The following is a 15,859-nucleotide window of genomic DNA, read 5'->3' on the forward strand; positions in this document are numbered from 1 at the left end:
AGACACTTCTCATATCAATGTCAGTTTATGTTACTGGATTAGTGATAATTTAGTTTATCAACCCTAATAGCAAAGTGTCTGCCTAATATTTCCCCATCCTATGCGTCTTAAAAAAACTGGACAAAACAAGATGTCACAAAAAAGACATCAGAGAAATATAAAAGGACATTGTGATGACTGAATCACACCTTCAAGCTAAAACCTAAAAGAAATGTGACATGACAACCTGGATAAAAACAGACATGCCACAGAAAGGCAGATCTGCATCGCAACTCTCCAGGATTGGAGCATTGCTATGGCTCAGCTGCCCTGGCGGAAGGCCCTATTTCCAGAAACAGACAGGACAGAGTGAAGTGAAGCGTGGCCCGGATTCGTCAGCCTTCACGGATGGATGCCAAAATATATCCCAAAGTAGCCCTCTGGCATAAATAAATACAATGTAACAATGTGACACACACACACACACATATACACACACGTAAACACACACACACACAGACACAATGCAATGCCTGTTGTTCTATTTCTACTCTATAGACTTCAATGTACTTCCCATATACTGTATCATATAGGATAACTAATTGGTAACCATTAGGGTTTGTTGGTTAGTGTTGATTACAAAAGCTCATTTTCAACCCTCGTTGATTGCATTTGGTTAATTTGACTGGCTGCCCTGTGCCTCGTCAACTTTCCCCCTCAGTCTGTACAGTCTCTTGACAACTACACTCCGTAAATATTTTCTTCTGGCAGCTGTCCTCTGGAAGGGATTTTCATAGGCTGTATCTATGAAAAGAATCACAGGACCACATTGTCTGATGCAACATTTGAGGGATATTTATTACAAATACATGGCCCTCAGACTGAAAATAACAAACACAATAAGAAGGCCTCCTTGCAGAGACACCTTCACTCATGTTCTCCCAGGCCCAGAACCCAGGAGACCTGCAGCCCCACTCCATAGCACTCTACTATAAACCATTCCCACTGGTCACAGGTACAGCTCGTCACCTGTGATGAGGGAGGAGAGAGAGGGAACAAAGACAGAACAAATGATAGCACAACATAATAGCATTACATCTCCTATTCATACACATACTTAAGAATAATGGATCAAGGTGTAATGATGAAAGTATGCATGCAGTGCCTTGCGAAAGTATTCGGCCCCCTTGAACTTTGCGACCTTTTGCCACATTTCAGGCTTCAAACATAAAGATATAAAACTGTATTTTTTTGTGAAGAATCAACAACAAGTGGGACACAATCATGAAGTGGAACGACATTTATTGGATATTTCAAACTTTTTTAACAAATAAAAAACTGAAAAATTGGGCGTGCAAAATTATTCAGCCCCTTTACTTTCAGTGCAGCAAACTCTCTCCAGAAGTTCAGTGAGGATCTCTGAATGATCCAATGTTGACCTAAATGACTAATGATGATAAATACAATCCACCTGTGTGTAATCAAGTCTCCGTATAAATGCACCTGCACTGTGATAGTCTCAGAGGTCCGTTAAAAGCGCAGAGAGCATCATGAAGAACAAGGAACACACCAGGCAGGTCCGAGATACTGTTGTGAAGAAGTTTAAAGCCGGATTTGGATACAAAAAGATTTCCCAAGCTTTAAACATCCCAAGGAACACTGTGCAAGCGATAATATTGAAATGGAAGGAGTACCAGACCACTGCAAATCTACCAAGACCTGGCCGTCCCTCTAAACTTTCAGCTCATACAAGGAGAAGACTGATCAGAGATGCAGCCAAGAGGCCCATGATCACTCTGGATGAACTGCAGAGATCTACAGCTGAGGTGGGAGACTCTGTCCATAGGACAACAATCAGTCGTATATTGCACAAATCTGGCCTTTATGGAAGAGTGGCAAGAAGAAAGCCATTTCTTAAAGATATCCATAAAAAGTGTTGTTTACAGTTTGCCACAAGCCACCTGGGAGACACACCAAACATGTGGAAGAAGGTGCTCTGGTCAGATGAAACCAAAATTGAACTTTTTGGCAACATTGCAAAACGTTATGTTTGGCGTAAAAGCAACACAGCTCATCACCCTGAACACACCATCCCCACTGTCAAACATGGTGGTGGCAGCATCATGGTTTGGGCCTGCTTTTCTTCAGCAGGGACAGGGAAGATGGTTAAAATTGATGGGAAGATGGATGGAGCCAAAAACAGGACCATTCTGGAAGAAAACCTGATGGAGTCTGCAAAAGAACTGAGACTGGGATGGAGATTTGTCTTCCAACAAGACAATGATCCAAAACATAAAGCAAAATCTACAATGGAATGGTTCAAAAATAAACATATCCAGGTGTTAGAATGGCCAAGTCAAAGTCCAGACCTGAATCCAATCGAAAATCTGTGGAAAGAACTGAAAACTGCTGTTCACAAATGCTCTCCATCCAACCTCACTGAGCTCGAGCTGTTTTGCATGGAGGAATGGGAAAAAAATTCAGTCTCTCGATGTGCAAAACTGATAGAGACATACCCCAAGCGACTTACAGCTGTAATCGCAGCAAAAGGTGGCGCTACAAAGTATTAACTTAAGGGGACTGAATAATTTTGCACGCCCAATTTTTCAGTTTTTGATTTGTTAAAAAAGTTTGAAATATCCAATAAATGTCGTTCCACTTCATGATTGTGTCCCACTTGTTGTTGATTCTTCACAAAAAAATACAGTTTTATATCTTTATGATTGAAGCCTGAAATGTGGAAAAAGGTTGCAAAGTTCAAGGGGGGCGAATACTTTCGCAAGGCACTGTATATGTCACAACCTGATCTGTTTCACCTGTCTTTGTGATTGCTTCCACCCCCCTCCAGGTGTTGCCCATCTTCTCCATTATCCCCTGTGTATTTATACATGTGTTCTCTGTTTGTCTGTTGCCAGGCCGTCTTGTTTGTGAAGTCAACCAGCGTTTTTGTATTCAGCGCCTGCTTTTCCCCAGTCTCTCTTTTCTCGTCTTCCTGGTTTTTGACCCCTGCCTCTCCTGACCCTGTACCCGCCCGCCTGACCACTCTGCCTGCCCCTGACCATGAGCCTGCCTGCCGTCCTGTACCTTTGCCCCACCTCTGGATTACTGACCTCTGCCTGACCTGACCCTGAGCCTACCTGCCTTCCTGTACCTTTGCCCCTGTTGCTGTAATAAACATTGTTACTTCGACACGGTCTGCACCTGGGTCTTACCTTGATTCCTGACACAAAAAACTGTCAATTTATGAAATATGGATTATGATACTGATTTATCTACTGACCAATAGAATAAAGGGTAAACACATAACAATAAATATTCATACCTCCACTCTGTCATATTCAGCCCCCCTTCTAGATGCTGCGATTACAGCTGTAAGTCGCTTGGGGTATGTCTCTATCAGTTTTGCACATCGAGAGACTGACATTTTTTCCCATTCCTCCTTGCAAAACAGCTTGAGCTCAGTGAGGTTGGATGGAGAGCATTTGTGAACAGCAGTTTTCAGTTCTTTCCACAGATTCTCGATTGGATTCAGGTCTGGACTTTGACTTGGCCATTCTAACACCTGGATATGTTTATTTTTGAACCATTCCATTGTAGATTTTGCTTTATGTTTTGGATCATTGTCTTGTTGGAAGACAAATCTCCGTCCCAGTCTCAGGTCTTTTGCAGACTCCATCAGGTTTTCTTCCAGAATGGTCCTGTATTTGGCTCCATCCATCTTCCCATCAATTTTAACCATCTTCCCTGTCCCTGCTGAAGAAAAGCAGGCCCAAACCATGATGCTGCCACCACCATGTTTGACAGTGGGGATGGTGTGTTCAGAGTGATGAGCTGTGTTGCTTTTACGCCAAACATAACGTTTTGCCAAAAAGTTCAATTTTGGTTTCATCTGACCAGAGCACCTTCTTCCACATGTTTGGTGTGTCTCCCAGGTGGCTTGTGGCAAACTTTAAACAACACTTTTTATGGATATCTTTAAGAAATGGCTTTCTTCTTGCCACTCTTCCATAAAGGCCAGATTTGTGCAATATACGACTGATTGTTGTCCTATGGACCTCAGCTGTATATCTCTGCAGTTCATCCAGAGTGATCATGGGCCTCTTGGCTGCGTCTCTGATCAGTCTTCTCCTTGTATGAGCTGAAAGTTTAGCGGGACGGCCAGGTCTTGGTAGATTTGCAGTGGTCTGGTACTCCTTCCATTTCAATATTATCGCTTGCACAGTGCTCCTTGGGATGTTAAAAGCTTGGGAAATCTTTTTGTATCCAAATCCGGCTTTAAACTTCTTCACAATAGTATCTCGGACCTGCCTGGTGTGTTCCTTGTTCTTCATGATGCTCTCTGCGCTTTTAACGGACCTCTGAGACTATCACAGTGCAGGAGCATTTATACGGAGACTTGATTACACACAGGTGGATTGTATTTATCCTCATTAGCCATTTAGGTCAACATTGGATCATTCAGAGATCCTCACTGAACTTCTGGAGAGAGTTTGCTGCACTGAAAGTAAAGGGGCTGAATAATTTTGCACGCCCAATTTTTCAGTTTTTGATATGTTAAAAAAGTTTGAAATATCCAATAAATGTCGTTCCACTTCATGATTGTGTCCCACTTGTTGTTGATTCTTCACAAAAAAAATACAGTTTTTTATCTTTATGTTTGAAGCCTGAAATGTGGCAAAAGGTCGCAAAGTTCAAGGGGGCCGAATACTTTCGCAAGGCACTGTATAGATGGCAGGCACCCCCTGAAGGCCTCTCTTCACAGCAACATTACCATAATGTTATTCTTATAGTGGTCATTTGCAAAAATGCTGTGGCTGAGTACCTGAAACTGCCATGTTAGTCTCAGTTACCATTACCTAAGCACTGGATCTTTGTACAATAGTCTAAAATAGAGGTACATACTGAGAAATGGTGTTCAATCTTCAGATACGTCCAATGGCAGTCAGTGCAGTTTAAGATGAGGGAGGACGGCCTTAATTCTATTACAGCATATTGGATGACTTTTATTCATATTCCATTCACCCAGTTCGGTGTAACAGCGATAGGTTTAGGCTACAACATGATACTCTAATTTTCTCTATACCCATCATGAGGTTGCTACAACCTAGCCTATGAATGAAAGTTTACAACGCAGGTGCACACTGGTCGAGAGACAAATTTGAGGTGACAGACAGTGAGTGACATTCAATACCGCCTTGCACACTCTTGCCTGCGTCTAGCTGATATAGGGTGTAATCATTAGTCTAACAGTTGCGAACAAGAGTTTCTACCGGACAAATGTATACCCGTTTTGTTCCATTTGCTTCCGTTTAAGATACATTTTTCAACAGAATCGGCGGAATGAATACACCCCTGATCATGCATAGACATAGTTCACTCTCATAACAGCCACGTTGTATTCCTTCTCGCATCTACGTTATGCGCTCTCCTCCACTCACCTCTTCCTTTCACTTGTGGACTTCAATGCACAACACCTCAGCTGTATGTGCCCAGGCGAAAAAAACTTTCCAAGCCAAACCGCTACACACAGCCTACATTGTTGTCCCCATATTAGCTAAAATAACGTCATAGTCAGCATAGCTAATGGAACTAACGCATTAGTAAAACCGCTACAATCATGCAGTAGCGTTAGTGTACAGTCAGTAAGCAGTAACACCAGCGGGCCCCGGTGGCAATACATTTGTAAAACCAAAAGCTAACCTTGACTTGGAAGAGTTCCAGTGTTGTGTTGGATAGTCCTAGCCAGCTAGCTAACATAGCATCCCCTCTGTTTGAGCAGGGTGTTACAGTAGGATAAACTAGCTATCTGCACTTTTTAAATGTTTTACCGCCTCCACTGAAGGCGATGATTTCATTTGAAGTCACAATGGACTGTTTTGTTGTCCTAAGTATTTGATGACAATAACACATAATTGCAATTGCTGGACACAGTAGCACAGCAACCTAGGATGTACCAACGTCTCAACTGAAATAGAATATGGAACAGAGTAGAGCAGACACCTCTGTAATCAAGAATAGTACATACAACTGCATCAAATATAGATATGTAAACACACAAGTCCTTATTAAAATCAATTCACCAGGGCAACCAAGACATGCATGTCACAACTCTTTTGAGAAAATGGAGAATCTTACAAAAAGTGCTTGCCTTATTTCAAGTACCCTGAAGCCAAAACCTATTGAGTAATTGGCTTTGTAATGGACTGAAAGGTATAGAGTATAAAGAGTATGGGGTAACAGAGATGCCTATCTAACGTGTATGTCCTCCCTCCTCAACGGGTGCAACTGCTGCCAGACAGACAGAGGATCGAACGCCTTGCTGAACAGCTCTCATCAGATCATTCTGAGCAAGTCTCTAACAAAGCACTGTCACTATGACAACAGAGATCCTTAGGTAAAAGACAGCTGCTACCACTATTCACAATGCCAATAGATTATCCATACAGTAGCTAAATGACAGCAGGCACATTGAGAAATGAAACATCCTGACACCTTTTTAGAACTTAGTTACATGATTCACTGAGCTAATCGGCAGGATAACAGAGTGATGATCGATACTTCACACTGTCTCTCCCTCCCACTGAAATTTTTTTTCTGAGTACATATCATGAAGAAGAGTGTTTCTCTCTTGTACTGAATGCCTAGAACTACACCTTGCTGCCTTTCTACAGCGAATTGCCTGTTTTCTGAACACAAGTATGTAAATATGGAATGACTAACAAAAGCTCCAAATATAATAAAGGCTACCACTTTGCTATTCCAACTACAGATGTGGAATCTTAATTTGATCACTCTTTTGTTGCTTAGAAATGCAAACTTGTTGTATTTGAGTTTTAAAAAGTTTGTCATTTCCACTTTGACATTTCAGACTTGATTTGCCCTAATGAAAAATGTATTCATCCACTACACAAAAATTCCCCTTAATTATAATCCACATAATAATTTACATTTCCTGTTGTTACAGTATCATTTTCCTGTTGTAGCAAACTGGCTCAAATGAAGATCCTACATCTGTAGTGTATAATGTGTCTCAGAATTTTCAGGGAGCGCCAATGAGCATTTGAGACAAAAGAACAAACATTCACTTTTTAATGAAGCACTAAACTTTTTACTCTGCTTCATACCTCTACTCACTTGAACTGCTCGCTACCAGGAAAAGAGAGAGAAAGGAAAGAGTGGGTTTCTTTTACAGCATCACCAGCATGGAAGTGGGACACTCATCCATCACGGAGGAGAATAATGGAGGAGCTTTTCATTTCCTTACAGTGGGCCTGCTGCTCGTGTAGGGCTTTACAGAAGCTTCATGAATTGCCCATTTAACGACAATGGCCTATTGTGGCAGGTTTGTGTTATCTTGTAAACATTTACGTTTTATCCGGCAGCACCATGATTGCAGATTTTGAATGAAAGCTGTGCATTTAGTGTATTATGGGGCTTTAAGAACTGCTTATCCTGAGGGGAATGGAATTATCCAGCTAGTGTTATCTGAGGAGGACACAAGTGTAGATTTTTACACAGTTATAGTTACCCTACACACTTCTATCACAGTGTTCTAGAAAGGCAACACTGTTGCATGTCACACATACAGCACAAGAAAAATACACCACACATTACGGAGCATACAGGCAGATTTAATGCAGATTTGAGTGAGAATTGGTCATGGACACTTCCTCTTCCCGTTCCATTTTTAAATCATCCACTACACAGAGAATTGCTCACAGTCCTCGGGCATGATTTGTGGCATGTTGAGTGAAAACACAGTTATGTCGACAAGCAAATAAGAAACACAGTGTTGAACAGTGTGATGCGTTTGCATAATATGGACTCATTCCAAAAACACAATGTTCTCCGCATGCCTTAGGCAAAAACAGAACATAGGCTTGTTTGAGATCCTCATTCAAATGTACATGCCATATATGAACAGATCTAGAGAATAGAGTCAAATGTGAATAGATCAATTCTCTGACTTGGTGGCTTTATCAGCTAAATCCATCCAAGACTGTTTGCCCTTGTTAATAATTTTTTTTTTATATTCAAGCTCATATAGTGTAAATTATATGGAGAAATAAATAAATAATCGAATAGCCAATGTTATAAAGGTGTGCTGACCTAAGATATTAAAATGGTCTTTATTCATAAGATACCTTTCTAGATTCAATCCCCCACATTTCAGTAACCATTTTCACCTCATTTCAACAGGATAATTAACCTGCAAACATATCAGGCTTAAAACTCATCCTTCTCGCAGAGAACCGTCAAACATAGTGATATGAGCTTACTGTTTGAGAGAGAGGCATCATCAAAAAACACAAATGATAAATGATTGAAAAATAGAAAACCAATCAACTACTTTGATCATCATATTTGCATACCCTGCATGTGTCACAATAATATTCTGTATGTCTATCATCGACCGATGAGCTTCATTCAGCATATTCCATAATGCCAGTGTCCAACTTTTCAAAATATGAAGTGAATAGAAATATATGACATGTTATAATGTCCCAATGCTATAATGGACATATTCAGATTTAATATCAATTACATTTACACATGAAGCTGTCATCATAAAATATTCGCTCTGCATTGCCATAGCCTACTGTTTCATCATCTAAACTGGGTATTTATTCTGAGTGAAGGTTCTGGTTACACATATATTGATATTGCTCTGCCTCTGCAGCTAATAAAGATAGAAAAGCAATGATGCCAAGTGCCAAAAATACACTACTGCCTCTCCAAGAAACCCTCCCCCACCCACCCACCCTCCCCCACCCCCCAATCCCCCTCCCCCTCCCACCCCCCAATCCCCCTCCCCCATAAACTGGCACAGTGGAATATTAACACATGGCAGACAGACATTGAAATGGCCATTACCTTCAGGACAGGAGGGAGAAGTTATTGACCTCCTAGAGACAAGGTTAGTGCAAGAATGACGTGAATTTTAAGTACCACTCTCTGTCTATGTCTCTTTGTTACTAAGGCAACATCGGAAGACGTAGTACTGCAACGACATCACAGTTTGCCAGTCGTTAACAGGAGACGGAGAGGGAGTGGGAGGATACTTAGGTCCTGTGAAGGAGAGCCCCTGTACCGGGAAAACTGGGAGGAGAAGGGAGTTTGGTTTTGTAACTGGAACTGTAAATACAGTCATACACATGACTGGCAGTATTTGGTTCTCTCTCTTCCTCCCTTTCGTAGGTACTAGTAAACCTGGAGCACAGTCATGCTGAAGAGGCTGCATTCTGGCTCACAGCAGGACGGGGCTAGAGAACATGAAGAGCAGATGCCTGAGTACAAATGGTGCCCGGATAAGAGACGCTTAGCCATGCAAATGAGAGGCTCACTTCCAGAGGCTTCTGTTTTGTCACACCAATTCAGGGAACTATCCATTTGTAGAAGAGTTATGCCACAACAAACATGAGGAAGAACAAGCAACATTTGCCCACATCAGTAAACGATATCATTATCATAACGTCATTGTCATTGCATTTTCCCTTTGAAGACACTGTAATGGACCATAAAATGAATAGTACATTCTAACCCAGTGGGCACAGCAATTCATCTAACCCAGTGGGCACAGCAATTCAACTCTTCTTTTGTCTCCTTTTGTAACTCTCCCTCATTCGACACAGCGTTTCCCCTCTGGCCCCTAAAAAGTGCCATTTGAATTGACAACATGAACTTCCACAACATCCTGAAGTGGACAGACAATGAGCGAAAGAGCGACATGTCTGAACGTTCTACCCCAGTTCACAGTTAATAATATACAGGTGTGATTTCTAAGAGGGTTTTGATGATAGCGTTCTCACTCTGTATTCAATTTAGATTGTGTTCCAGATGGTTGCCGACGGAGACACCAACGTTCCTATTCTGCTTCGAATAATTATTTTCAGCTCAGATGCTCATATATACCCCACAAGCCATGCCACCATGGGTTTCTTCACAGTCCCCAAGTCTAGAACAGACTCTAGGAATTGCACAGTACTACATAGAGCCATGACTACATGGAACTCAAGCTAGCAGTAAAATCTGATTTTGCACACGCACACATTGTAATGTTGTTGTATTGTAGTATTATACATTTTATATTGTACGTTTGTAATAAGAGAGTAATAATATAATGAAGTAGTGTATGACGTATTGTTTTATTGATGATGTGGGCTGTTGTGTTTTTGTTGTGATATAATTGTTTTAATCCTGTTTGTACCCCAGGAAGAGTGCCTTGACAGCAGCTAATAGGGATCCTAATAAATGCAAATAAAAAAAATATACCAAGGCCTATACTATTCTACAGTCAATCACCCATCCCTTTGAATTTTCAAACCAGTGAATTTTCATCAAAGGCAAGCGTTTGGAACATGCTGCCCCCATTTCTCCTACGTGTGAGCTTTCAGGGAGAGGGAGAGAGAAGAGAGAGAGAGAGAGAGAGAGAGAGAGAGAGAGAGAGAGAGAGAGAGAAAGAGAGAGAGAAAGACAGAGAGAGAGAGCAAGAGAGAGAGAGAGGATTGTGACTCCCTGGGGCTACTGTACCAGGCTCACAGGATGTGGTTGATCGAAGCTGGAGTCCAGAGGGAATAAGCCAAATGTCAGGATACCTACAGGGGATTGTTGAATTCTCTCTCCCCCTCACCCCTCCCCAGGGAGAATCCTGCCATTCCCTATCCCTGTATTGGAAGCTGAGCTGTGAATCATGGATGTGAGGTAGGCCTGCTGCTTGGAAAAACGGCAGCATTTATCCTCGTTTGACATTTTGTCTGATTAACAGGCGAGATATTCCTGGCAGGAGTTTTATGCCAGGTCGCTTTCTCATTTCTTTGCTGGTTTCTCTCTCCCCCCCCCCCCCCCCCCCCCCCACCACCACCATTATAATACACCTCCCTGTATTTCTGCCTGTGTGAATGGAAAGATCTCAGATAGACATGAAAACATGAAATGACCCCGGGATTCGACAGAACATCGCTCAGGGATGCACAAATACAATACAACATTCAAAATGGGTGAATATTTCCTTTAAAGGGCACTTCATTGAATATAACTGGCTTATTGGTGCATAATTTGAAGAGTTAATTTCCAAAATGCTACATCCACCAATTTGTCACATTTGTGTTTTTTCACCAGAAATGATTGCTTATGGATGGGTACCTTCATGTGTGTGTGTGTAGAATATTACTGTTTTCAGATTTTTTTATTAATCTATTTTAGTTCTGTATTAAAATGTGTTTTTTTGCTAAATTTCCATAGATTTTTTTCATTATTTGTCATTTTTATTTATTATTTGTACATTTGTTTTGTATATATATATTTTTTAATTATACCCCTTTTTCTCCCCAATTTCGCAGTATCCTCAATTTGCTGATCCTCAACACTGGGGCCCTACAAGGATGCATTCTCAGCCCTCTCATGTACTCCCTGTTCACCCATGACTGCATGGCCATGCACGCTTCCAACTCAATCATCAAGTTTGCAGACGACAGTACAGTGGTAGGCTTGATTACCAACAACGACGAGACAGCCTACAGGGAGGAGGTGAGGGCCCCCGGAGTGTGGTGCGAGGAAAATAACCTCTCACTCAACGTCAGCAAAACAAAGGAGATAATCGTGTACTTCAGGAAACAGAAGAGGGAACACCCCTCTATCCACATCGACGGGACAGTAGTGGAGAGGGTAGTAAGTTCTAAGTTCCTCAGCGTACACATCAAGGGCAAACTGAAATGGTTCACCCACACAGACAGCGTGGGGAAGAAGGTCCTCAAAAACTTCTACAGATGCAAAATCAAGAGTATCCTGTCGGGCTGTATCACCGCGTGGTACGGCAACTGCACCGCCCTCAACTGCAAGGCTCTCTAGAGGGTAGTGCGGTCTGCACAACACATCATCGGGGGCAAAGTACCTGCCCTCCAGGACACCTACAGCACCCGATGCCACAGGAAGGCCAAAAAGATCATCAAGGACAACAACCAACCGAGCCACTGCCTGTTCACAACGCTATCATCCAGAAGGCGAGGTCAGTACAGGTGCATCAAAGCTGGGACCGAGAGACTGAAAAACAGCTTCAGCTGAAAAACAGCTTCTATCTCAAGGCTGTTATACAGCCATCACTAACATAGAGAGGCGGCTGCCAACATACAGACTCAAATCACTGGCCACTTTAATAAATGGATTAAATAATGGTATCACTAGTCACTATAAATAATGCCACTTTAATAATGTTTACATATCCTACATTACTCATCTCATATGTGTATACTGTATTTTAAACCATCTATTGCATCTTGACTATGCCGCACGGCCATCACGCATCCATATACAGTATTTATATGTACATATTCTTATTCCATCCCCTTCCATTGTTAGTCGTTGTGAATTTTTAGACTACTTGTTAGATAATACTGCATTGCTGAACTGGAAGCACAAGCATTTCGCTACACTTGCATTAACATCTGCTAACCATGTGTATGTGACCAATATTTGATTTGATGTGTTACAGTCCTGTCCCATCGCTGCAACTCCCGTATGGACTTGGGAGAGGCGAAGGTCGAGAACCGTGCATCCACTGAAACCCAATCCAGCACTGCTTCTTGACACAACACCCACTTAACCCGGAAGCCAGCTGCACCAATGTGTCGGAGGAAGCACCATAAACCTAGCGATAGAGCCAGCGTGCATTGCACCCGGCCCGCCACAGGAGTCGCTAGTGCGCGATTGGACAGGAACTTTCCTGCCGGCCAAAACCTCCACTAACCCGGACAACGCTGGGCCAATTGTACGTCGCCCCATGGGTCTCCCGGCTGCGACAGAGTTGAACCAGGTTCACTAGTGGCACAGCTAGCACTGAGATGCAGTGCCTTAGACCACTGCACCACTCGGGAGGCATATTTCCATTGTTTAGCTGGAATGAAATGTTCGTATCCTGTATATTTGACTGTGATATGTGGTTGTCTGTCCTAGCTATCTTAAAATCAACTGTAAATTACTAAAATGTCAAATGTAAATGTTTTACATACAGTACAGATCTCATATTACTCTATTGATTCATTTTTTAAAACATGTTTTTAAATATTAATGTCACAAATGTATCATTTGAACAGTTCTTTATGAAAAATGTAGTTATTTAGTGGATATATAGCATTTTGCAAACAATTATCATTATTTGTCTCTCTGAAATGAAACCATCAAGTGATAGATTTCAAACAAATACCTGTCTGTCACTGAACCACCCGATGCCATTGTTAGATACTGAAAAAAACATACCAATCTCTTTCATAAGTTCTTGAAACAATAAAAGCTCATTTACCAACATTTCTGAAAATGGATATATAGCGTTTTGGAAATAAACTCTTAATTTCTATTTAAAATATCAAAGGGATGCAAAAGGCCCTCATTTGGTGGAACGACCCTGATACTGCTGTTTCAGTTACTCTCCCAATAATCCATTTTGATGTTTCTAATGCTGGCTTTGCAGCCATTGATCCATTATAACTGTTTCTATTGCTAAGTCTGCCTTTACAACCACTGTTTATACCGGTATGTCCAATGCTGTCTCTGTTGTATCTGTATGTTGTTCTTTCTGTTTCTATTCCTTTGCTGTCTCTAAGGTGTCTGTTGATGGGTCTATGGTTTCTAATGTTGAGTCTAGGCTCTCTGTTGTTGTTTCTGCTGTTTGGACGGCTGTCTCTCTGGCTGATAGTGGGATAGAGATCCTGGGGCAAGGCCTCTCTCTCTCGCTGTGTCTCTCAGTGGGCGGACGGTGGGCGAAATGACTAAGCCAAGGTTGGTCGTGTGCTGGAACAAATTCCACTGAGAGTATATAACGCTGCCCACCTACTGTGGTTTCATCACTCAAACAGCCTGCTGAAAATTAATAAATAAAGTAAAAAATAAAAGATGCATAATCATTTTCTGCAGTGTCTAACTGAGCTGGCTGAGCTGCACTGATGACAATTCAGCCACAGGAGATACTGATGAGAAAGAAACCAGAGAATATAACTAACTACATGACATGCCCATGACCATGTTTATGAGGGTATTCACAAAACAAATACATACAGTTAACCCTGGCCTGTAAATGTATTTTCTAATATTGATACTACTGTATGCGTTCATCTCTCTTGTATTCTATGAGAGCGCAATTTATTCATCAAATCCAGTTTTATAATGATGTGATGTAGCAGCACGGGGCATTACGTCCATATACACCAACCACAGTGCATCCTGGGGATTAGCATCTGCTGATTAGCTATGACACAGCGGGGGGAGTTCATCAAACTTTAACCCAGTTTAAAGATTCAGAGATGGATGCATTTTAACAGTTACTGATCATGTGAAACAAGGAAATGTACCACAGCAGTAAGTTTTAATAAGCATGGCTCCACCCAAATTGGGGCAAGTACTGTATGTAACTACAGTCTAAATAGTCAGGGTTCACATCTAGAGCTTGGGACTATAAGGTTCTATCTACAAAAAGATGATTCTGAGATAATTGGCTTTAACGTTCTGAATCCTCATTGATTTGAATGGTGTCAGCAATTTCTATCTTGTATTCTTTTGAACTTAACAACATGAATTGGGGTATATCGGTAGAGAACATTGAACAGAACAAGGCTAGGTCAATAACTCATTTTTGACATGAATGCAGATAGAACCTTATAGACCAAAGTTCTCAACATGTGAAGAGTCTCATCTGTGGACAAAAAAAGACAAGGAAGGAGAAGGAGGGAGGTTGTGGAGGAAAACACAGATGCATTGGGAGTGGAGGGAGAGGGGGGATGGCTTCTATTTTTAGGTCCTGATAACATGAGAGAGAGAGAGTGAGAGAGAGAGAGAGAGAGAGAGAGAGAGAGAGAGAGAGAGAGAGAGAGAGAAGAGCATCTCTAGCCCAGCCAAGCCCCTCCTTTGCACGTGCAACAGACGCTCGGGAACGCTCTGTCTCGCAAATACCAATGAGTTGGAAGCAGCTGGATCCTAACGGGCATTCCGGGCCACATCCCTGTCTCTGGAGCAGAGAGGGACTGAGAGTCAGATGGGACCGACACACAGCCAATAACCTTAGACTGACAGGCAGAGTAATGCTAAAATTGTATGGAGATCACAAGCGTTTTGATACACACTATTGATACATCTATACTGAACATTCACATACTTGCTAGAGGGCTTGTGATGGTCTGTTGGAGAGCAGGTTGCATCAATAACATCCTTCCAGTTATTAATTCGACACACTCATGAAAGGACAAAGGAGAAGCAAGATAGCTGAAAGAATCCAAATCAATCTACAAATGCCGTATCTTAATTAAGATCCTCAAATTAAGATTCTACATTTGTATAGTAAGGCACAAAAAATAGCTTACCATCTCCTAATGCACTGCTTAAGAATCAACCTTGTTTTTACTCTGCAAGGTTTGCATGCTTCCATCAGCTCCCGCTGGCACTGTACTGAGAGGATAATACATGATCTACCGGTTATCTCTGGCACAGGGGGAAATAGAGATGTAGGATCTTAATTTGAGCCAGTTTGCTACAGCAGAAAAATAATTCTGCACCAACAGGAAATGTGAATTATGTGGATTATAATTAATTAACCTTTTTGTTAACCTGGTAGGGTTCTGTCAGTAACTCTCTGGATGCTCGACAAACATTTACATTGGCATTCACTTTTATTTTTATGTTTTTATTGTTTCTAATGGATTTGATTTGAGGTTGATACCTTTTTCGTAAGGGAAAATCAGGCCTTTTTAAAACTCAAATATACTTTGATGTTTAGAAAGTTCTCCTGGAACAGGGTGATCAAATTAAGATCCTACATCTGTATAGGCTTTGTAAAGTCTGGGGCATCTGTAGAGGCTTAACAAGAAGATGGAGAAGCCTGTTAGCCACGTCCAACAGG

The 15,859-nt window shown here is 41.6% G+C and overlaps 1 protein-coding gene across 3 annotated transcripts in view; it reads right to left on the reverse strand.

Moving 5' to 3' along the window:
* LOC110529688 (regulator of G-protein signaling 7) overlaps positions 1-15,859 on the reverse strand; it is a 58,355-nt gene that overhangs the window by 26,695 nt on the left and 15,801 nt on the right. The window lies entirely within an intron of this gene.

This window comes from Oncorhynchus mykiss, chromosome 1, assembly GCF_013265735.2.
Source record: "Oncorhynchus mykiss isolate Arlee chromosome 1, USDA_OmykA_1.1, whole genome shotgun sequence".
Lineage (NCBI taxonomy): Eukaryota > Metazoa > Chordata > Actinopteri > Salmoniformes > Salmonidae > Oncorhynchus > Oncorhynchus mykiss.